This window comes from Chiloscyllium plagiosum, unplaced genomic scaffold, assembly GCF_037043375.1.
Source record: "Chiloscyllium plagiosum isolate Xiang-an unplaced genomic scaffold, Cpla_swu_hap1 HiC_scaffold_14, whole genome shotgun sequence".
Taxonomy (NCBI): Eukaryota; Metazoa; Chordata; class Chondrichthyes; order Orectolobiformes; family Hemiscylliidae; genus Chiloscyllium; species Chiloscyllium plagiosum.
Genome location: NW_028270152.1, coordinates 1,615,610 through 1,638,915, shown reverse-complemented (window position 1 = coordinate 1,638,915; position 23,306 = coordinate 1,615,610). Strand labels below are relative to the sequence as shown.

Here is a 23,306-nt window from a genome sequence, read left to right as displayed (position 1 = left end):
GAGCAAAAGAAACAAATTACTTAGAGCAGAGATGGACTATTCAGCCCAAGCCTGCACTGGCATTCAATAAGATCATAAAAGATCTGTTTGTGTATTGAATTCCAATCCTTCTAAATAACCCATTATTCCCTGTCTAACACAAATCTATTTACCCCTGCCTTAAAAATATTTAATGAGCAAAGATTTCTCAGGCAAAGATTTCAAAATCACATAACCCTCAGAAAAAAAGTTGCTCCTCATCTCTGGCCTAAAAGGCAACACCCAATTTTAAAGCAGTGTCTCCTAGTCTGGATTGACCCACAAGTAGTAGTATTCTTTCTATATTCACTTTGTTAATCAGTCAATCAAATTACCCCTCACTCTTTTTAAAGCCCATTGGAAACAAACCTAGACTATCCAACCTTTCCTCATAAGACAACTCACTTATTCCAGTATCAATCTCAGTGGTTAGCACTGCTGCCTGACAGCACCAGGGTCCCAGGTTCAATCCCAGCCTTGGGCAACTGCCTGTGTGGAGTTTGCACATTCTCCCTGTGTCTGCGTGGGTTTCCTCTGGATGCTCCGGTTTCCTCCCACAGTCCAAAGATGTGCAGGTCAGGTGAACTGGCCATGCTAAATTACCCATAGTGTTAGGTGCATTAGTCAGAGGGAAATGAGTCTGGGTGGGTTACTCTTCAGAGGGTTGGTGTGGAGTTGTTGGGCCAAAGAGCCTGTTTCCACACTGTAGGGAACCTAATCTAAACCTCCTCTGAGCTATCTCCACCATATCGACATTCCTTCAAATTATTTGTTAATTTCATCTGCCATTTCCTTATTATTTGCTATTAACTCCCCAGCTCTCTCTCTAGAGGACCAATACTCACTTTACTTACTCCTTCTCTTTATAAATACAGTAGGAACTCTTGCTATCCACTTCTACATTTCTACCTAGCTCCTCACAAAATGAATTCATCTTCCTGAATTACCTTTTAGTCATTCTCTGTCATTCTTTATCATCTGACCTGTCACTCATTTTTGCATCATTATCTGCTTACCTCAAATTCTTTAACTAACCACACATTGTAGTTCCTCCCCTAAGAAGTTTTTTTTTACAGTAAAAATATATTTTGAGTACTCTTGAAATATTCCTTTGTCTGCCACTACTTCTGCAAGGATCTATCCCCTATCCTAGTTTGCCAGTTCACTTCAGACCAATATAGTTGCCCTTATTTAAGTTTAAAATACTAGTCTTAGACTCAATCTTCTTCCTTTTCAAACTAGATGTAAAATTCAATTATACTGTTGTCACTGCTACCCAGGAGTGCGTTCGAGGTCGTTGACTATTTTGCCACAATTCAGAAAACCAAGTCTAATAAAATCTGCTTGGGCAGTTCCAAAACATGCTTGTATAAGAAACTTTCTCAAATGCATTCTACAAACCCCTCCCTCAGGCTAATACTGCCAACTGGAGTTTTCCAGTTTAGACATAAATTAAAAGTCATAGAACATATGTAGAACATCGAACTTTACAGCATAGGAGCGGGCCCTTCGGCCCACAATGTTGAGCTGAACAGGACCCCAAATTAAACTAATCCCTTCTGCTTGCCCTTGCTCCATATCTCTATGCATGTTCATGTGCTTACCTAAAAGTCACTTAAACACCCCTATCGTATCTGCCTCCACCACTACCCCTGGCTGCCCATTCCAGATTCCTACCACTCTGTGCAAAAAACTTGCCCCTCGCATCTCATTTGAATTTTCTCCCTCTCACCTTAAATGTGTGACCCTTTGTTCTAAACATTTCAACTTTGGGAGAAAGATTCTGACCATCAACTCTATGTCTGCTTTTCATAATTTTATAAACTTCTATCAAGTCTCCCCTCAGCCTTCACCCCTCCAGAGAAAACAACCTGAGTTTAGATTACTTAGTGTGGAAGCAGGCCCTTCGGCCCAACAAGTCCACACTGACCCTCCGAAGAGCAACCCACCCAGACCCATTCCCCTACATTTACCCCTTCACCTAACACTATGGGCAATTTAGCATGGCCAATTCACCTAACCTGCACATTTTTTGGACTGTGGGAGGAAACCGGAGCACCAGGTGGAAACCCACGCAGACACAGGGAGAATGTGCAAACTCCACACAGACAGTTGCCTGAGGTGGGAATTGAACCCGGGTCTCTGACGCTGTGAGGCAGCAGTGCTAACCACTGTGCCACCGTGCCACCCAAGTCTCTCGTTATAGCTCATACTCTCTAACCCAGGCAGCATCCTGGTAAACCTCTTCTGCACCCTCTCCAAAGCCTGCACATCCTTCCTGGAATGTGGCGACCAGAACTGAATGCAATATTCTAAGTGTGGCCTAACAAAAATTTTATAAAACAGCAACATGACATCCTGACTCTTGTATTCAATGCCCTGATCAATAAAGGTAAGCACATCAAACGCCAATCACCCATGACTATTGCCATTACTTTATTAAAAGTATCAACTATTTCACTTTGTGTATTTTTTGTCACATTGCGGTTACTGTTGGAGTGGGGGATAGTTATGGTCCACTGTCACTAGTGACTTCTTTCCCATGGTATCCCTCACCTCCACCCAAAATTATGCTCCTTTCTGATCTTCTGAACCAAGGCCATCTCTAACTACCACACTCATGCCATCCTTGATTAACAGTGCTATCCCTCCACCTTTACTTAGCTTCCTATTCTTCTTCAAGGTCACATTCCTCTCAATATTCAGGACCCAAATGCTGGCTAATTCACCTATTCTGATATGAATTACCCCCATGCATTCAGAGCCTTAGTTTTTGTCTTTTTGTTATTTCTATAACACATGGTTTTAATGGTATTTTTAATTTTATTTGCTCTGTCCTTTCCTGCTATTCTCTGACCTTGACTCTGCCTCTTGGTTTGTTACCAGAACACTGGCCCCAGCATGGTATGGTAAGGTGCGGACCATCCAGACAGTACAAATCCCATTTTCCCCATTAATGGTACCAGGGACACAAGACCTAGATTCTGGATTAGTGGTGCTGGAAGAGCACAGCAGTTCAGGCAGTATCCAAGGAGCTTCGAAATCGACGTTTCGGGCAAATGCCCTTCATCAGGAATCCCATTTCCTCCACAGTCACCTTTGAGGCATGTATTCACTTCATTAGTTTTACGTGCCCTCTACTAAATTGTGCACGACTTAGTTAATAAACTAGAGATTAATATCCTTGAGGTTCTGGTCTTCAGTTGGGTGCCAAGCTCCCCATATTCTCTAAACAACGCCTCTTTTGGTGTCATTCATACACACATGGGCCACAATGACTGGAACCTTATCCTCACATAGCAAGTTCCTCTCCAGCCCTGAGCAGGTGTCCTGAACCGTGGCTCAGGCAGACAACACAGTGCCTGGATCCACATTGTCTGCTACAGAAAACAGTGTCAATCACCTTGACTAAACTGTCCCCTATTTCCCTACATTTCTTTTGATCCCCTCCCCCCCAAATAGCTTCCTGTACCACAGTGTCATGGTATTTAGCTCATGCATCCCATAGCCCTTCCTCTCATCCAAACAAGGAAGAACCTTAAACCTGACTGACAACTGTCCTCCAGGGCCCTGATCTCCCTCCCTCAATCACATCCGATTGTCCATGACCACTGACCAAACCAGAAGGCTGGGCCTGCCCCTCTTAGGACAGAATACCCAGGTAACATTTCCCCTCCTTAATGTGTTGCCGCGTTTGGAGTTCAGCTTCCAGCTCAAATACTGAGTCAAAGCTACTTGAACTGTGAACACTTGTTAAAGATGACCCAGGGCAGTCACCAATTCGAGGCAAAAGGAACACTCAGCCAGAGGACGTTACAGACAGTTTGAAAGGTCATGAATGAGATTGAGAGTTCATTGAACTCTGGAGCTGTGTTGCAGCTTGTGGAGAATCAAAGCCACATTTGAAACAGAAATCAAAGTTTGGTGTCATATGAAAGCCATAAGGTGATTTGTTCAAGGGTGTTGCTGTTTGGAGACTGAGTCTATATAAATCACAAAAATATTCATATCAAACATATAAGGAGTGAGTCAGTACCTGATAGGATCATTCATTAAATAAAGTTTATTAGGACCTGTGAAGTGTTTTAATATAAACCCAGTTCATCAGTATAAATAAGGTTTTATTTATTGCTGTAAACCAGATTGTAAGTGGTAAAGATTTTCAGCAGTAGCAAGGTCAATTATTATGTCAAGGAATAGCAGGGCTGTTCCCACCTTAACAGTGCACATCCTGTGCTACATGGGGTCTCCAGCAGGTTGCCCAAGTCCTAGATACCATTAGGTTAAAGTTTTGAGCTCCAGGTTTCAGGTTTGACTTCGGCTGGGACACTGTGAGGCTGACAGCTGTATGAATAGAGTGTTATAAACATGCTCAGTGTGAGTGTGCACAGGTAGCAGGGGAGTGAGTGACCAGCAGGTAGACAAAAAGTAACTTGCAGGTCATAAAAGAGAAAGTGAGGTCTGCAGATGCTGGAGATCAGAGCTGAAAATGTGTTGCTGGAAAAGCGCAGCAGGTCAGGCAGCATCCAGGGAACAGGAGAATCGACGTTTCGGGCATAAGCCCTTCTTCAGGAATGAGGAAAGTTTGTCCAGAAGGCTAAGATAAAAGGTAGGGAGGAGGGACTTGGGGGAGGGGCGTCGGAAATGTGATAGGTGGAGAGAGGTCAAGGTGAGGGTGATATGTCAGACTGGGGTGGGGGCGGAGAGGTCAGGAAGAAGATTGCAGGTTAGGAAGGCGGTGCTGAATTCGATGGATTTGACTGAGACAAGGTGGGGGGAGGGGAAATGAGGAAACTGGTGAAATCCGAGTTCATCCCTTGTGGTTGGAGGGTTCCTAGGCGGAAAATGAGGCGCTCTTCCTCCAACCGTCGTGTTGTTGTGGTCTGGCGATGGAGGAGTCCAAAGACCTGCATATCCTTGGTGGAGTGGGAGGGGGAGTTGGCTAAACGCCATTAGCCATGCGGCTGATGCAGCTGCCACCCCCACGCTGATTGATGATGTCACTTCCGCCCCATCATGGCCACTCCCACAACCACTTCCGCCCCTCACAATTCCTCATGCATCACACATGACATCACTTCCACCCTTCACATCATCGCTGATGCCACATGCTCAGTGACTTCCGCCACCCCTACTGCCGTGGTCACCACCACTTCCGCCCCCACCAGCGCCACTCACCTGCATTCTGCTGACATGCCCCCAAAAACCCCACTGTCAATATCCCCACCCCCCAGAACCCCAAGGGGAACACTACCCCTGCTCATGACTCCACCCCCATTCCCCCCACCATCACACCCACTCCAGTTACAGGTTCCGCCCCCACTCCCAGCTCTATACCCACACAAGATCTCAGCTCCCAGCCCTGCCGAGTTTTCACCATCCCTCCAGACCTCCCTCTCACTGAGGACGAACGATCAGTCCTCAGCAAATGACTCACCTTCATCCCCCTCCGTCCATGCATCAATGAATTTAATACACGCCGTGACGTCGAACAATTCTTCCGTCGCCTCCGCCTCCGAGCTTACTTTCACAATCAGGACTCCCGCCCACCTTCCGAGGACCCATTCGCCCACCTCCAACACACTCCATCAACCTGGACGCCCCGCACTGGCCGATTACCTGCCCTTGACCTCTTCATTTCCAACTACCGCCAGGACATTAACTGCCTCAATCTGTCTACTCACCCCTCCCCCACTCCAACTTCTCACCCTCACAACGCACAGCCCTCCAATCCGTCTGCTCCAATCCCAACCTCACCATCAAGCCAGCGGATAAAGGGGGCGCAGTGGTAGTCTGGCGCACTGACCTCTACACCGCTGAAGGCAAACACCAACTCGAGGACACCTCTTCCTACTGCCCCCTCGACCATTACCCCACCCCCCCCATCATCTCCCAGACCATACAGAACCTCATCACCTCAAGAGATCTCCCACCCACAGCTTCCAACCTCATAGTTCGGGAACCCCGCACTGCCCGGTTCTACCTCCTTCCCAAGATCCACAAGCCTGACCACCCTGGCCGACCCATTGTCTCAGCATGCTCCTGCCCCACTGAACTCATCTCTACCTACCTCGACACTGTCATTTCCCCCCTAGTCCAAGAACTCCCCACAAACATTCGAGACACCACCCACGCCCTCCACCTCCTCCAAGACTTCCATTTCCCCGGCCCCCAACGCCTCATCTTCACCATGGATATCCAATCCCTCTACACCTCCATCTGCCATGACCAGGGCCTCCAAGCCCTCCGTTTTCTCCTCTCCAGACAACAACAGTACCCTTCCACTGACACTCACATTCGTTTGGCCAAACTGGTCCTCACCCTTAACAATTTCTCCTTCGAATCCTCCCACTTCCTCCAGACCAAAGGGGTAGCCATGGGCACACGTATGGACCCCAGCTATGCCTGTCTCTTTGTTGGCTACGTAGAACAGTTGATCTTCCGTAATTATACCGGCACACTCCCCACATCTTCCTCCGCTACATTGATGACTACATTGGCGCCACCTCGTGCTCCCGCGAGTAGGTTGAGCAATTCATCAACTTCACCAACACATTCCACCCTGACCTTAAATTTACCTGGATCATCTCTGACATCTCCCTTCCCTTCCTGGACCTCTCCATCTCCATTAATGACGACCGACTTAACACTGACATTTTTTTACAAACCCACCGACTCCCACAGCGACCTGGATTACACCTCTTCCCACCCTACCTCTTGCAAAAATGCCATCCCGTATTCCCAATTCCTCTGCCTCCGCCGTATCTGCTCCCAGGAGGACCAGTTCCACCACAGAACACACCAGATGGCCTCCTTCTTTAGAGACCGCAATTTCCCTTCCCATGTGGTTAAAGATGCCCTCCAACGCATCTCTTTCACATCCCGCACCTCCGCCCTCAGATCCCACCCTTCCAACCGTAACAAGGACAGAACCCCCCTGGTGCTCACCTTCCACCCTACCAACCTTCGCATAAACCAAATCATCCGCCGACATTTCCGCCACCTCCAAACAGACCCCACCACCAGGGATATATTTCCCTCCCACCCCTTTCCGCCTTCTGCAAAGACTGTTCCCTCCGTGACTACCTGGTCAGGTCCATGCCCCCCCACAACCCACCCTCCCATCCTGGCACCTTCCCCTGCCACCGCAGGAACTGTAAAACCTGTGCCCACACCTCCTCCCTCACCTCTATCCAAGGCCCTAAAGGAGCCTTCCACATCCAAAGTTTTACCTGCACATCACATCCACTAATATCAATTATTATATCAGTTGCTCCCGATGCGGTCTCCTCTACATTGGGGAGACTGGGCGCCTCCTAGCAGAGCGCTTTAGGGAACATCTCCGGGACACCTGCACCAATCAACCACACCACCCCGTGGCCCAACATTTCACTCCCCCTCCCACTCAGCAGAGGACATGGAGGTCCTGAGCCTCCTTCACCGCCGTTCCCTCACCACCAGACGCCTGGAGGAAGAATGCCTCATCTTCCGCCTCGGAACATTTCAACCCCAGGGCATCAATGTGGACTTCAACAGTTTCCTCATTCCCCCTTCCCCCACCTCACCCTAGTTCCAAACTTCCAGCTTTGCACTGTCCCCATGACTTGTCCGGACTTGTCCTACCTGCCTATCTCCTTTCCCCCTATCCACTCCACCTCTCCTCCCTGACCTATCACCTTCATCCCCTCCCCCCACTCACCTATTGTACTCTATGCTACTTTTTCCCCACTCCCATCCTCCTCTAGCTTATCTCTCCACGCTTCAGGCTCTCTGCCTTTATTCCTGATGAATGGCTTTTGCCCGAAACGTCGATTTCACTGCTTCTTGGATGCTGCCTGAACAGCTGTGCTCTTCCTGCACCACTAATCCAGAATCTTTTTGTGTTGTCTAGGTGTGGGGTTAAAGGGATATAGTTTTAATTCCAAATTACATCTTAAAGCAAATTGCAACTATTGGTTAAGAATAAGTTTGTTTATTGTAATCAGATTATTTTCAGTTCATTAACAAAGCCTAGAGGACATTTTATTTGTTCTGGATTGTAGTACAAAAGAGAAGTGGTTATGTTGGTGAATTAATCAATACATTTATGTCATTGGAGTAGCTGGTGGAGTAGTGGGACTCAATCATCAACGCATTCCTCCACTCACAGTCATGATACCTGGAACCCTGCTTCCAAACCAGGGTTTTTGCTGAAAAGAGCAAGTGTTTCAGCTTTAGGAATCCTCAGCTAGGATGGCCCCACTCTCAGTGTTTACGTATCTGGCTCACAGAATAAAAAAAAATCACATCTGCAGGACAGAAATCTTCAAATAACCGTGCAGCTTTCCCTCACTATAGAACAACATATCTGACAGAAAGAAGTGATGGGAAAGCAGTATTGCAAAGTTGATTCCAGTAGAATGTAGGAAATGTTCTTCTCTGGAAGATTATTGACACTTGTGACTATTCAAGTTTACACATTTTAGAATTGAATTATATTTGGCAAAATCTGAATTTGGCACTGAATACCCAAATTGTAAAGTGCTCCTTCACTTACATGCCCACTCCTCTTCTTAGAGGGACTAGAAACTGCAAAAACTATCGTGAAAACATGAAATGTAGATTCCTGCAAAGTGAGGGTATTTCTGCAGCAGGATCAAGGATTCCTGGTTACATCACCAGTTGTGCAAGGATTGTCTCCTGACATTTAAAAGCTCCCCGGACTGCTATTTTAGGACCAGCCCTTGCAGAATGATCAGCATTAGGTGTTAAATTACCACTTTTAAACGAGACTTTAGCTTTGAGGCCCCGTAAACAGCAGTTCTGAAAAGTCATACCCCCCAAAAGAAAAGGCTGTTTTATAAACTGGTATACATTATGTAACAGAGAACAAAAATCAGAAAAATTGTTACAGCACAGCAGGAGATCAATCAATCCATCATGTTCATGTCAGTTCTCTGCCAGAGCAACTTAGCAAATCCTATTCTCTTCCCTTTTCCACAACTCTGCAAATTTTCCCGAATCAGGTGCTTTCCCATCCTTTTTTAATGTCTCAATTGACCCTGCCTCCAGCATATTCTCTGGCAGTGCATTCCAGATTCGATCATCCTGCAACTATACAAAATGCTAGTATGGCCACACTTGGAATATTGTGTACAGTTCTGGTCACCCCAGAAGGATGTGGAAGCATTGGAAAAAGTGCAGAGGAGATTTACCAGGATGTTGCCTGGTCTGGAGGGAGGGTCTTATGAGGAAAGGCTGAGAGACTTGGGTCTGTTCTCATTGGAAACGCGGCGGCTAAGAGGGGACTTGATAGAGACAAACAAGATGATCAGAGGATTAGACAAGATAGACAGTGAAAGTCTTTTTCCTAGGATGATGACGTCAGCTTGTACTAGGCAGCATAACTACAAATTGAAGAGTGATAGATTTAAGACAGATGTCAGAGGCAGGTTCTTTACTCAGTGGTAAGGGTGTGGAATGCCCTGCCTACCAATATAGTTAACTCAGCCACATTAAGGAGATTTAAACAATCTTTGGATAAGCACATGGATGATGAACAGGATTGTGTAGGGGGATGAGCTTAAAATATTTTACAGGTTGGCACAACATCGAGGGCTGAAGGGCCTGTTCTGCACTGTATTGTTCTATGAAACATTCCTCATATCATCACCGCTTCTATTCCATTCATCTTAAACCTATGTCCTCTGGTGCTCAACTCTTCCACCAATGGAATAATTGCTCCCTACCTCCTTTGTCCAGACCCCTCACGAGTTGAAAAACTTCAAACAAGTCTCCCTCTTAACTTTCCCTTCCTCAAGAAAAACATTCCCAAATCCTCCAATTCACCCTCAGAACGCAAGCTCCTCATTCTTGGAACTATTCTCATGAAATAATTTCTGACCTTTCTCCAATGTATTTTCAATATTCACACCAAGGTCAATTGAGTGTCTTATAAAGGAAAAACAAACTGCTGGAGACATTCAGCAGGTCTGGAAACAAATATAGAGACAAACACAAAGCTCAGCAGTTCCTCTCTGCTCTGTATGCTATGTCACAACTGATGAACCCAAGACAATATATACTTTATGAACTGTTAGCTCAACCTGTCCTGCCACCTTCAATGGTTTGTGCATGTCTACCGTTAACCAGGCAATCAGATTCCAAACAGGCTTTGTGTACTACACAAGTACTTCTGTCATATAAATACAATTCTTGCTAGAGACAGCTTTGAACAAACTGCAGCAGGCCTGGTACCTAGTTTAATGTTTATATATACAAAACAACAAGGCTACTACACTGGGTACAATCAAGTGTATCATCTTTTAGTGCCATGCTTGAAAACACAAATCAACATTTGATGCTAAAAAGGCAAAATACAAATTAAAAACAGAAAATGCTGCAAATACTCAGTGGATCAGGCAGATCTGCTGAGAAACAGAAACAAAGTTAATACATCAGGCTCTTGGTTGAGGGGACCCACTAAGATCAGCTGGATTTATATCCTTTACGTTCACTAAACCAGCACTCTAATCCAGAAGAAACCAACATAAATGCAACAAATCCAGTGGTAACTGTCCTGGAAGGCACATTCCAATAATAGCTCATACAGCACAGTGAGCTGTATGAGCTGGAAGGATGTAGGGACAGTGTAATTGTACAAGTACCTCAGCTTTTAGAAGAAATTATCTGCGATCTTCTTCCGGCCTTTTACCACGTATGTGCTATTGCCTCTGCACAAATATACTGATGGTTTGTGGGACCCATCTTGACAGCAGCTTAGGGTTTACAATAAGCCTGGCATAACCCATCTTTTACAATCACACATCCTCTATTGAACCCCAAATGGAAATCTAACCCAGACAATACCCATATTTTTAAAAAACCTAAAAAGACCAATTCAAAAGGAGCAAGATAAAAGCATTAGCAGAGTATTCTCCATGTTACATACCTAGTAGGATTGTAGAGATACTCAATTGGTGGTCGTAAACAGTTAAATAAAGCTATTTATAGCAGGGCAGAGAGATGAAGGAAAGACAGTGAGATTCGGTCAACGTAATTTCCAAAAGAATTTGGCAAACCTGGTCATGTAAATCACGGCGCACCACAGTAAACAGAATAAACAAATAAAAAGGCAGAAGTAGGTATTGAATTGAAATAGATTTATTGTCACTCGTAATCACGAGTGCAGTGAAAAGTTTACAAGTCGCCACTTATGGCACCATCTTAGGTACAAAGATACCTAGGGACAGAATCTTGGTCCAAGGCAGAAAAATAAAGAAAACAATGTTAAAAAGTTAAGCTTGAGTATCGAGTTTATGAATTAGGTGTAAGAACACGCCACCGAACCCCTGGAACCTCCTCCCTATTCAATGTAATCATGGCTGATCTGACTGTAATCTCAAATGCACAATCCTGCCTCCCCCCAATAAACTTTCACTGCCCCCCTGCCCCTTTGCTTATCAAGAATCAATCCATCTCTGCCTGAAAAATATTCAAATACTCTGCCCCCACCACCTTTTCAGGAAGAGAGTTCTAAAGACTCATGACTTTTAGAGACTAACATTTCTCAACGCTATGTGGGCAATCCCAAAGTGGCTCCTAGTTCTAGATTTTCCTAAAGGAGGAAACATCCTGCCCACATTTACCCTGAAGAGACCACTCCAGCCAGCTTCTAGTTCATACAACTTCAAATGGAAAGTTTAAAGGTTACTTATTCCTTACAGCATCAGACAAAACTCCAAAAGATTCCAATAACCCAGAAATCCTTCAGATTACACTTAATACTTTCCACATGGAAATGTTCTCTCAGAATCTGAGGAATTCTGAATGACAGGAGATCACTCGGTCCAAAACATAGCTCTTTGAAAAACATATCAACTTAATCCCACCTTCCCTGCTCCTTCTAAGCTTCACAAATATTTATTTTGAGTATTTCTCTAGTTCCTTTTCGAAATTTCCATTGAGTCGGTTTCCACTGACCTTTCAGGTAGCGCACTCCAGATCACAATGTAAAAGCGTTTTCATTAATACTCTGAATATTTTGCCAATTGCCTTTAACCCTTATCTGTGAGCTCAATTCTATTGGCAAACTTGTGAAAAGTTGCACTAGTATTCTGATCCAAAGAAATTAAAGGAAAATAAAGCAATGGTCCCAACTGGAAACTTATACCAATTCATTAATGAGCTAGCTCTATACAGGTACACTGGCAATGACTTTGTTATTAGTCATACAGCATGCACTACAGCAGCTAATGGGATGGAACAGTTTTCAATCTAGCCCTTTGATACCTTTGATAATGTGCCTTAGGGCTGAAGGAGAATTAAGGATAAGGTCATGGAAGGATTTCAAAACTAGCTTGAGAACTATTAAACATCGAAGCACTGGTTAATTGGGAGTTCCAGACTACTGGGGTACTGGGCAACCAGGGGGCAATGGGCAGTATAAGGAATCTGGCTGTGAGCAACCCTTAGGGAAGAGTGACCACAATGTAATAGAATTCTTCATTAAGATGGAGAGTTGATTCTGAGACTAGGGTCCTGAATCTAAGTAGTGGTAAATATGATGGCATGAGGCACCAGCTGACTATGATAAATTGGCACATGTTACATAAAGAGATGAAGTGGATAGACAATGGCAGACATTTAAAAGTGTATGGATGAATTTCAACAATTATTCATTCCTGTCTGGCACAAAAATAAAACAAGAAAACTGGCCCAACCGTGGCTAACAAAGAAAATTAGGGATAGTATTAGACCAAAGGAAGGAACACAGAACTTAAAACAACAAAAAAGCAGCAGACCTGAGGATTGGAAGGAATTTTGAATTCAGCAAGAGGGAAAAGGGACTGATTTTGAGGGGGAAACTAAAGCACAAATAAAAGCTTGCAGGGAATATTCAAACAATTATAAATGTTTCTATAGGTATATGAAATGAAAATGATTAGTGAAGATTAATCCCTTACAGTCAGAAGCAGGAGAGCTTTATCCACAACCCAGCGTACTTAAAAAAGTGGCCCTGTGTATACTGTGTGCATTTGTTTTTACCTTCCAAAATTCTATAGATGCAGGAACAGTTCCTAAAAACTGGAGTGTAGTTAATGAAAAGCTACTATTTAAAAGGGCTGGTAGGGAGAAAACAGGGAATTATAAACCAGTAAGTTTGAGGTCAGTGGTAGGAAAAATGTTAATCTGTTACAAAATCCTCCTAACTGAAGTTCCTCATTCTTGTAAATCACTTCTGCACTCCCTCTCCAATACAGTCACATCTTTCCATTAATTTGTACCCAAACTGTACACAGTACTCCAGCTGACATCTAACAAGTGTCTTGTACAAGTTCAACATCCTTGGATTCAGTTCCACCCTCGGGTGAGAGGAGATTAGAGTGGTGCTGGGAAAGCACAGCAGGTCAGGCAGCATTCGAGGAGCAGGAAAATCAACGTTTCAGGCAAAAGCCCTTCATCAGGAATTCCACACAGTCAGTCACCCTCAGAATTCCTGATGAAGGGCTTTTGCCCTTGGGTGACTGACTATGTGGAATTTTCTCACTCTCCCCATGTCTGCGTGGGTTTCCTCCAGGTGCTGCAATTTCCTCTCACAGTGCTGAAAATTCCTGCTTTCTGTTTATATGTTTGGGTGTCTTTGTGTTGGTGATGTAATTTCCTGTGGTGATGTTATATTCTGTGGTAAAGTCACTTTTTGTTGCTTTTCTCAGGGGTTGGTAGATGGGGTCTAACTCAATGTGTCTGTTGATAGAATTCCAGTTGGAATGCTATACTTCTAGGAATTCTCGTGCGTGTCTTTGTTTGGCTTGTCCTAGGATGGATGTGTTGTCCCAGTCGAAGTGGTGTCTTTTCTCACCCATATGTAAGGATGCTAGTGAGAGAGGGTTATGTCTTTTTGTGGTTAGTTGGTGTTCATGCATCCTGGTGGCTAGTTTTCTGCCTGTTTGTCCAATGTAGTGTTTGTTACAGTCTTTGCACGGTATTTTGTAAATCACATTAGTTTTGCTTGTTGTCTGTATAGGGTCTTTCAAGCTGTTGTTTTAGTGTGTTGGTGGGTTTGTGGGCACAAGAATTCCTAGAAGCATGGCATTCCAACCGGAACTCAATCAACAAACACATCAAGTTAGACCCCATCTACCACTCCTGAGAAAAGAAACTGGAGGCGACTTCACCACAGGAAATAACTTCACCACAGGAAATGACATCACCAAAGAAACCCAAAAATATAAATAGAAAGCAGGAATTTTCAGCAGTGCTTCACCTGAGGCCCACTGAAGGTGTTACCTAGTAGGGTGACAAGACATCTGGAAATGAACCTTCAAGCTCAGCGAGCAAACCTACATCCAAAAACTGTATAGGTATTTTTCTTCTGCAGCTTGTAGTTCCTGGGTGCTGCAGTATGTTTTAGCCCATTTAAATAATGTCCTGATGTAGCTCTGTTTGTGTGTGTTGGGATGATTGGTTCTGTAGGTAAGTATCTGCTCTGTGTGTGCTGCTTTCCTGTAGATGCTGGTCTGCAGTTCTCCATTGACTGTTCGTTCCACTGTGACATCTAGGAAGGGGAGTCTGTTGTTGTTCTCTTCCACTTTGGTGAAATTTATGCCAGTAAGGAAATTGTTAATGATATTGTAGGTTTCCTCTAATTTGTTCCATTTCATGATTCAAAGGTGTCATCCACATAGTAGACTCAAAGCTTGGGTTAGAACGTGGGAGGTCTGTTCGCTCTAATCTCTGCATTACTGCTTCTGCTAAGAATCCTGATATTGATGATCCCATTGGTGTCCCGTTGATTTATTTGTAGGTTTTGTCATTGAAGGTGAAGTGGGTAGTGAGGCAGTGGTCTACCAGCTTGAGGATGTTGTCCTTGCTGCTGGAGTTAGTGCTCTCTGATGTTTGTGTCCTTGGTTCATCTCATAGTGCGGTCAGTGTTTCTTTGGCCAGGCTGACGTTAATTGATGTGAATAGGGCTGTTATGTCGAAAGAGACCATGACTTCATCCTCTTTCTTGGTGTTTTTGATGATGTTCAAGAATTCTTCAGTGGAGTGGATGGAGTGGCATGAGTCTTCCACTAGGTGTTTCAGTTTTCGATAGAGTTCCTTTGCTAGTCTGTATGTCAGAGTGAGACTATGGGTCTGAGGAGGGTCCCTGGGTTGTGTACCTTGGGTAATCCGTAGAAACAGGGTGTATTGGATCCATCAGGATTCATTCTTTGGAGATCTGTCTTGTTAATTTCGCTTGATTTGTAGAGTTTTGTCAATGCTGTTGTGATGCGGTTTTCTAGCTGTGCAGTTGGGTCCATTGCCACCTGTTGGTAGTGAGTTCGCCTTTTCAATGTTCTGTCTTCTGTTTAGGATGATGGTTATATGCCCTTTGTCTGACAGTAGGATTACAGTATTTCTGTCTTTTCTGTGTCCTTCTAGGGTTTCCCTTTCCTGTGTGTTGAGGGTGTTCCTTTCTTTCTTCTTGCTTCATGTTGGTGCTACTGTCTGTCTGATGGTCTGTTGGGTTTTTTCCATAAATCTCTATGAGATGCCCCTGGTTCATCTGAATTCCAGCGAAAACAATCCTAACCTAGTCAGTCAATCTCTTCTCAGATTCTGGATTAGTGGTGCTGGAAGAGCACAGCAGTTCAGACAGCATCCAAGGTGCAGTAAAATCGACGTTTCGGGCAAAAGCCCTTCATCAGGAATGTCATCTCATATGTCATCCCTGGAATCAGCTGGGTAAACCTTTGCTGCACTCCTACAAGAGCAAGAGCATCCTTCCTCAGAAAAGAAGACCAAAACAACACACAATATTCTACACCAAGGCCCTGTATAACCACAACAACACATCCCTGCTCCTGTACTCAAAACCTCTTGCAATGAAGGCCAACAGACCACTTACCTTCTTTACCGCCTGCTGCACCTGCATCCTTACCTTCAACAACTGATACACAAGAACACCCACGTCCTGCTGGGTTATCCCTCCCACTGGAGTTTGTCAAATTATTAACAAATTCATATTCTAATAACCTCACGCACATAGAGGGTTACAAGTGTAGGACAAGTAAAATTAAGGTGGTGAGAAGAATAAAACAGGGAGACTCATTATCACCCATTCTATTCAATATTGCAATGAATCCCCTTATTAGTACACTCAAGGATAAAAATTGGGGTAGACACAGTTAGAATTAGGAGAATTAAACACCACTGTGCTTCATTGGCTTTTGCCAATGATATTGCTTTGGTGAGCGATTCTTAAGGTATTGTTGAGAATCTGAAAACAGAACAAAAGTTTTGTGATAATACAGGCCTAAATACTAATATTAAAAAGATGAAGGGGTTCCAGTTCATATTTACATTTAAGACCTTTATCTATAATCATAAAGAGTGGAATTTAGGAAAAACAAACATCCTATACATTGCTCCAGGTGAAACTGAAAACAATCCCCTGTCCCAATTTATAGCAATTCTGGTAGTAATCTGCCTTCTTGCTTTGGCTTCCAAAGTAAATAACCTCACATTTATCCAAATTATTCTGCATCTGCCATTGATAAACCCATTCATCCCACCTGTCCAGATCACACTGAAGGATCTCTATCCTCATCACAGTTCACCCTCACACCCAACTTGTATCATCTGCAATTATTGAGATGCTACATTTTGTTCTCTTATGCAAATCATTAACACATGTTGTGACTAGCTGGGGTCCCAGCACCGATCCCCATGGAGCCCCACTAATTACTGCCTGCCAATTTGAAAAAGATGATTAATGCCTACTCTTTGTTTCCTCTCTACCAGCCAGTTTTCTATCCATCTCAATACACTTCCCCCAATCCCATGTGCTTTAATCTTGCACAATAATCTCTTATGCAGGACTTTGTAAATGCTTGCTGAAAGTCCAAATATACCACATCAACTGGTACTCCCTTGTCAACTCAACTAGTTACATTTTCATAGAATTCAAACAGATTTGTCAAGCATGATTTTCCCTTCATAAGTCCATGCTTTCTAAATGCTCTGCTATAAAGTCCTTGATAACGGATTCAAGAATATTCCCACTGCCGATGTTACGTTTAATAGTGTATAATTCCCTGGTTTATCTCAACCTCCCTTTTTGAATATTCGAATGCCATTCACTACTGTCCAATCTGCAGGGAATGTTCTAGAGTCTACAGAATCCTGGAAGATGACCATCAATGCATTCACTATTTCTAGAGCTACTTCTTTAAGTACTCTGGAATGTAGATTATCAGACTCTGGGGAATTATCTGCATTCAATCCCCTCAATTTTCCCAGCACCATTTCTGTACTAACATTGATCTCCCTCAGTTTTTCTCTCTCACTAAATTTTGCATTCTCCAACATTTCTGGTATTGGATTTATGTCCTCTTTTGTGAAGACAGAATTAAAATATGTATTCAGTTGCTCATCCATTTCTTTGCCCCCTATTATACATTCCCCCATTTCTGTCTGTAGGAAACCTACATTTGCCTTCACTAGTATCTTTCTCTTTACATACCTAGAAGAACTCTTATAGAGCATAGAACACTGTAGTGCAGTAATGGCCTTTCCACCCTCGATATTGCACCGACCTGTGGAACCAATCTGAAGCCTATCTATCCTACAATATTCTATTTTCATCCATATATTTGTCCAATGACCAATTAAATGGCCTTACAGTCGGCAAGTCTACTACTGTTGCAGGCAGGGCATTCCATGCCCCTACTACTCTCTGACATTTGTCCCATATCTATCATCCCTCAATTTAGAGCTATGCCCCCTCAGTTTAGCCATCACCATGCAAGGAAAAAGTCTCTCGCTATCCACCCAATCTAATCCTCTGATTATCTTAGATGTCTCAATTAAGTCACCTCTCAATCTTCTTCTCTCGAATGAAAACAACCTCAAATCCCTCAGCTTTTCCTCATAAGGCCTTCCCTCCATACCAGGCAACATCCTAGTAAATCACCTCTGAACCCTTTCCAATGCTTCCACATCTTTCCTATAACATGGTGACCAGAACCGTTTGCAATACTCCAAGTGCAGCCACACCAGAGTTTTCTACAGCTGCAGCATGTCTTTGTGGCTCTAAAACACAATCCCTCTATCAATAAATGTGAACACACCATATGCCTTCTTCACAACCCTATCAATCTGGGTGGTAGCGTTCATGGATCTATGTACCTGGACACCGAAATCTTTCTGCTCATCTATACTACCAGGAATCTTACCATTAGCCCAGTATTCTTTACTCCTGTTGCTCCTTCCAAAGTGAATCACCTCATACTTTACAACACTAAACTCCATTTGCCACCTCTCAGCCCAGCTCTGCAGATTATCCATGTCCCGCTTGTTATGAAGATATAGGGGTACTGTACCTTTAAGAGAGTTGAAGGGCTTAAAGGAGCTCACAGAGTACAGGAGAATTTACAATGTAACATTTGATCCAGCAGCTAGCAGCACCTGGGTTTCTATGAGACAAAAACACATTCAAATTCAGCCAAACAGTTTAAATTATGCCCCAAGATACTAAATTCCAATCAAGTTTGAATTTGGTATTTTGACAATATTAAAATCAATGAAATGATCTGATGCTTTGGGGTATAAATATTAAACAAATTGAACAGTTGGGGGAGAACTACCAAGTTACCAACATATGCAGACTGCCCACAGAATAGCTCTCTTAAAGGTACCTTCATCTATCAATGACATGTGAAACAGAATCCCTAAGAAGAAGAAAAGACGACAGAGGAAGATACAAAGAGAAGATTCAACAGCAGCCTGGTTTTGAAATTTGAATTTTTTGGTAAATCTTAATTGGGGTTTTATTGGACGAGTATTGTAGAAGGGAAAGTAAAAGATAAGTTACAAAAAGGAGTTGTAAATAGTTTTGTTAATTAGTACACCACTCGTAACTGAACTCCAGGATGAACATTTTCCATCAATGACCACCCTCTGTCTTCTTTCAGCTAGCCAATTTCTGATCCACACCGTTAATTCACCCTCAATCCCATGCCTCTGTATTTTGTGCAATAGCCAACCGTGGGGAACCTTATCAAACGCCTTACTGAAATCCATATAAACCATATCAACCATATTACCCTCATCCAACTGTTTGGTTACCATCTCAAAGAACTCAATAAGGTTTGTGAAGCATGACGTACCCTTTACAAAATTGTGTTTATTGTCACGAATCAACATATTCCTTTCTAGATGATTATATATATCCTATTTCTTATAACCTTTTCCAACACTTTGCTCATTACCGAAGTAAGGCTCACTGCTCTATAATTACCAGGGTTGTCTCCAAGGGTTCTTGAACAAGGGAAATACATTTGCTATCCTCCACTCTTCTGGCATTATTCCTGGAGACAATGATGATATAAAGATAAAAGCTAAGGGCTCAGCAATCTCCTTCCTGGCTTCCCAGAGAATCCTAGGATAAATTCCATCCAGCCCAGGGGACTTATCTATTTTCACATTTTCCAGAATTGCTAACATCTCCTCCTTGTGAACCTCAATCCCTCTAGTCTAGAAGCCTGTATCTCAGTATTCTCGACAACATTGACTTTTTCCAGTGCGAATACTGAATATTCATTTAGCGCTTCCCCATCTCCACGGACTCCACGCACAACTTTCCACTACTATCCTCAATTGGTCCTAATCTTTCTCTAGGAGAAAGTGAGGACTGCAGATGCTGGAGAACAGAGCTGAAAATGTGTTGCTGGAAAAGTGCAGCAGGTCAGGCAGCATCCAAGGAGCGGACAATCGACGTTTCGGGCATAAGCCCTGAAGAAGGGCTCATGCCCGAAACGTCAACTCTCCTGCTCCTTGGATGCTGCCTGACCTGCTGCACTAATCTTTCTCTAGTCATTCTTTTATTCCTGATATACCTAGAGAAAGCTTTAGGGTTTTCCTTATTCTATCTGCCAACGATTTCTCATGCCCCCTCCTGGCTCTTCTTAGCTCTCTCTTTAGGTCTTTCCTGGCTAACTTGTAACTGTCAAGCGCCCTAACTGAGCCTTCACATCTCATCCTAACATTAGCCTTCTTCTTCCTCTTGACAAGAGATTCAACTTCTTTAGTAAACTACAGCTCCCTTGCTCGACCACTTCCTCCCTGCCTGACAGGTACAAACTTATCAAGGATCAACTACTGCATGTCCTTGAATAAGCTCCACATTTCAATTGTGCCCATCCCCTGCAGTTTCCACCCCCATCCTATGCACCCTAAATCTTGCCTAATTGCATCATCATTGCCTTTCCCCCATCAATAACTCTTGCCTGCTTTATATATCTATCCCTTTCCATCGTTAAAGTAAATATAACCAAATTGTAGTCATTATTACCAAAGTGCTCACCTACCTTCCAATCTAAGACCTGGCCAGGTTCATTGCCTAGTATCAAATCCAATGTGGCCTTGCCCCTTGTTGGCTTGATTATATACTTTGTCAGGAAACCATTCACATACATTGGATAAAAACTGATCCATCTGAAGTACTCAAACTATAGTATTCCCAGTCAATATTTGGAAAGTTAAAAGTCCCCCCTAACATCTACTGTCACACTCGCTCCTATCCAGAATTATCTTTGCTATCCTTTCCTCTAAATCTCTGGAACTATTCGGAGGCCTATAGAAAACACTCAACAGGGTGACCTCTTCTTTCCTGTTTCTAACCTCCATCCGTACCACCTCAGTAGACAGTCCTCAAATGTCCTTTCTGCCAACATAATACTGTCCTTGACTAACAATACCACACCTCCCCCCTTTTACCATCTTCTCCTCATGTCTGTCTTTATATTCCCTGCAAGCTTACTTTCATAATGTATTTTCCTCTTCTTAATCAATCCCGTAGTCCCTCTTTGCTGAATTCTAAACTGCTCCCAATCCTCAGAACAATTATTTTTCTTGGCCAATCTGTATGCTTCTTCTTTGAATCAGATACTCTCTCCAACTTCCTTTGTAATCCATGGATTGACCCTCTTACCCATTTTGCCTTTTTGCCAGACAGGAATAAGCAGTTGTTGTAGTTCCCCCACGCGTTCCTCGAATGTTTGCTGTTGCCTATCCACTGTCATTCCTTCAAATAACTTTCCCCAATCCATCAAAGCTAACTCACGCCTCATGTCTTCATAGCTTCCTTTATTAAGATTTAACGCCCTAGTCTCCGAATCAACTTCCTCACTCTCCATCTTGATAAAAATTCCATCATGTTATGGTCGCTCATCCCCAAGGGGTCTTGCACAGCTAGATTGGCAATGATTCCCTTCTCATTTCACAGTACCCAGTCTAAGATGGCCTGCTCTCTGGTTGGTCAAGACATATTGGTCAAGAAAACCATCCCCTATACACTCCAGGAATTCCTCCTCTATGGCACTGTGGCTAATTTGATTTGATCAATCTATGTGAAGATTCTAATCATCCTGGATTGCCAATATTCTCTTATCACATGCATCTCTAATTTTCTGTTCAATGCTATTTTCAACATTACCACTGCAGTTTGAGGGTCTATATATGACACCCACTCATGTTTTTTGCCCCTTGGTATTTCTCAACTCCACCCATACAGACTCCACATTGTCAGAGCTAATATTCTTTCTCACTATTATGTTAATTTTCTCTTTAACCAGCAATGCCACTCCATCACCTTTTACCTGTCCTTCCTAAACACATTGGGACATTCAGTTCCCATCCTTGGGTCACCCTGCAGCCATGTCTCCGTAATCCCAATTATATCGTACTTGTTTACATCTATCTATAGTTCATCCACTTAATTGCGAATGTTCTGCGTATTAAGGCATTAGACTTTAAGCTTGTCTTTTTCTTTAACCTTCTATGCTGTTTGACATTACTGTATATGACACACATCACTGCCTCTCAGACCAATAGACCCATTTCAGATGCAATATCACTTGCCCTTCACTCCTCCTTAAAACATCTTGACACCAAGAATCAGCTACGTAGGAATCATACTCATTGATTATAGTTCAACCTTCAACATTATTATCCCCTCAAGACTACTTTTAAACTTAGTGACCTCGGACTTAGCCCCAGTCTCTGCAAATGGATCCTCAGTTTCCTGACCCACAGCCTGCAATCAGTGAAGATTGGGGGAAAAGATTTTATCCTCACAAACACTCAACACTGGAGCCTCCCACTCAGCCCCATACTGTACTCAATGTATACCATGACTGTGTCGCCAAATACCAAACTAATGCCATTTACAAGTTCGCTGATGACACCACCATAGTCGGTCAAATCTCAGATGGCGATTAAACAGACTACAGACGGGAGGTGGAAGACCTGGAAAAATGGTGCACTGAGAACAACCTAGCTCTCAATGCCAGCAAAATCAAGGAATTCATTATTGACTTTCAGTCGGATGTTACTCATGCCCCCCTACACATTAACAGCACAGAGGTGGAATGAGTGGAGAGAGTCAAGCTCCTGGGAGTGGTCATCCACAACAAGCTTTCTTGGACTCTTCATGTGGATGCACTGGTTACAAAGGCCCAACAATATCTTCTTCATCAGGCAGCCAGGATGTATCACTACCTGGGGTATGGTGGCAACTGTACCATTCAAGATCGGAGACAGTTACAGAGAGTGGTGAACTCGGCCCAGACAATCACAAAGGCCAACCTCCCATCTATAAAATCCATCAAAGAAAGGCCGCTAGCATTCTCAAAGATCCATCCCAGCTTTGCAATGCTTTTCTACAACTGCTACCATCAGGGAGAAGGTACAGAAGCCTGAACACACGCACCAGCCGGTTTAATAACAGTTTTTACCCTGCTGTTGTTAGAATACTGAATAGACTCTCAAACTCCTAACATTCGCCTGTACCTGTGTTTTTGTTTTTGCCGCTGTTTACCTATTATTTACGGATCTATGCTACCTAACTATGTGATCTGTATTGCTTGCAAGACAAAGCTTTTCACTGTGCCTTGATACATGTGACAATAAATCCTATTCAATTCAATTCTGGAGCACAGTGTACAGTGCTGGTCACTGCATTTACAGAAGGATGTTAATACTTTGGAAGCAATTCAGAGAAGGTTTACCAGGCTAATGCCTAGAATGAGTGGATTACCTTATGATGAAAGGTGAGACAGTCTGGCCCTGTATTCTTCTGGAGTTAAAATCAGGCAGAGGTGACTCAACTGAAACTCAAGATCCTGAGGGGGCTTGACCAGGTGGATGCAGAAAGGACAGTTCCTCTTGTGGGACAATCTCGAATGGGACAGAGGGGAATGTCATAGTTTAAAATAAGGGAGGATCCATTTAAAATGGGGTGAGGAAACATTTTTTTCCTCTCA

At 43.5% G+C, this 23,306-nt stretch overlaps 1 protein-coding gene across 2 annotated transcripts in view; it reads right to left on the bottom strand.

Annotated features, from left to right (window-relative positions):
* The window catches only part of LOC122561370 (6-phosphofructo-2-kinase/fructose-2,6-bisphosphatase 4-like), a 178,037-nt gene that overhangs the window by 143,066 nt on the left and 11,665 nt on the right, over positions 1-23,306 (bottom strand). Inside the window, exon 1 of one of the 2 annotated variants that reach the window (XM_043713130.2) lies at positions 18,366-18,437. The exons of the other annotated variant lie outside the window; for it this stretch is intronic. The gene's annotated coding sequence lies outside the window, so the exon portion shown is untranslated. Of the gene's footprint in view, positions 1-18,365; positions 18,438-23,306 lie in introns of those variants that run through there. 2 annotated transcript variants of the gene reach the window in all.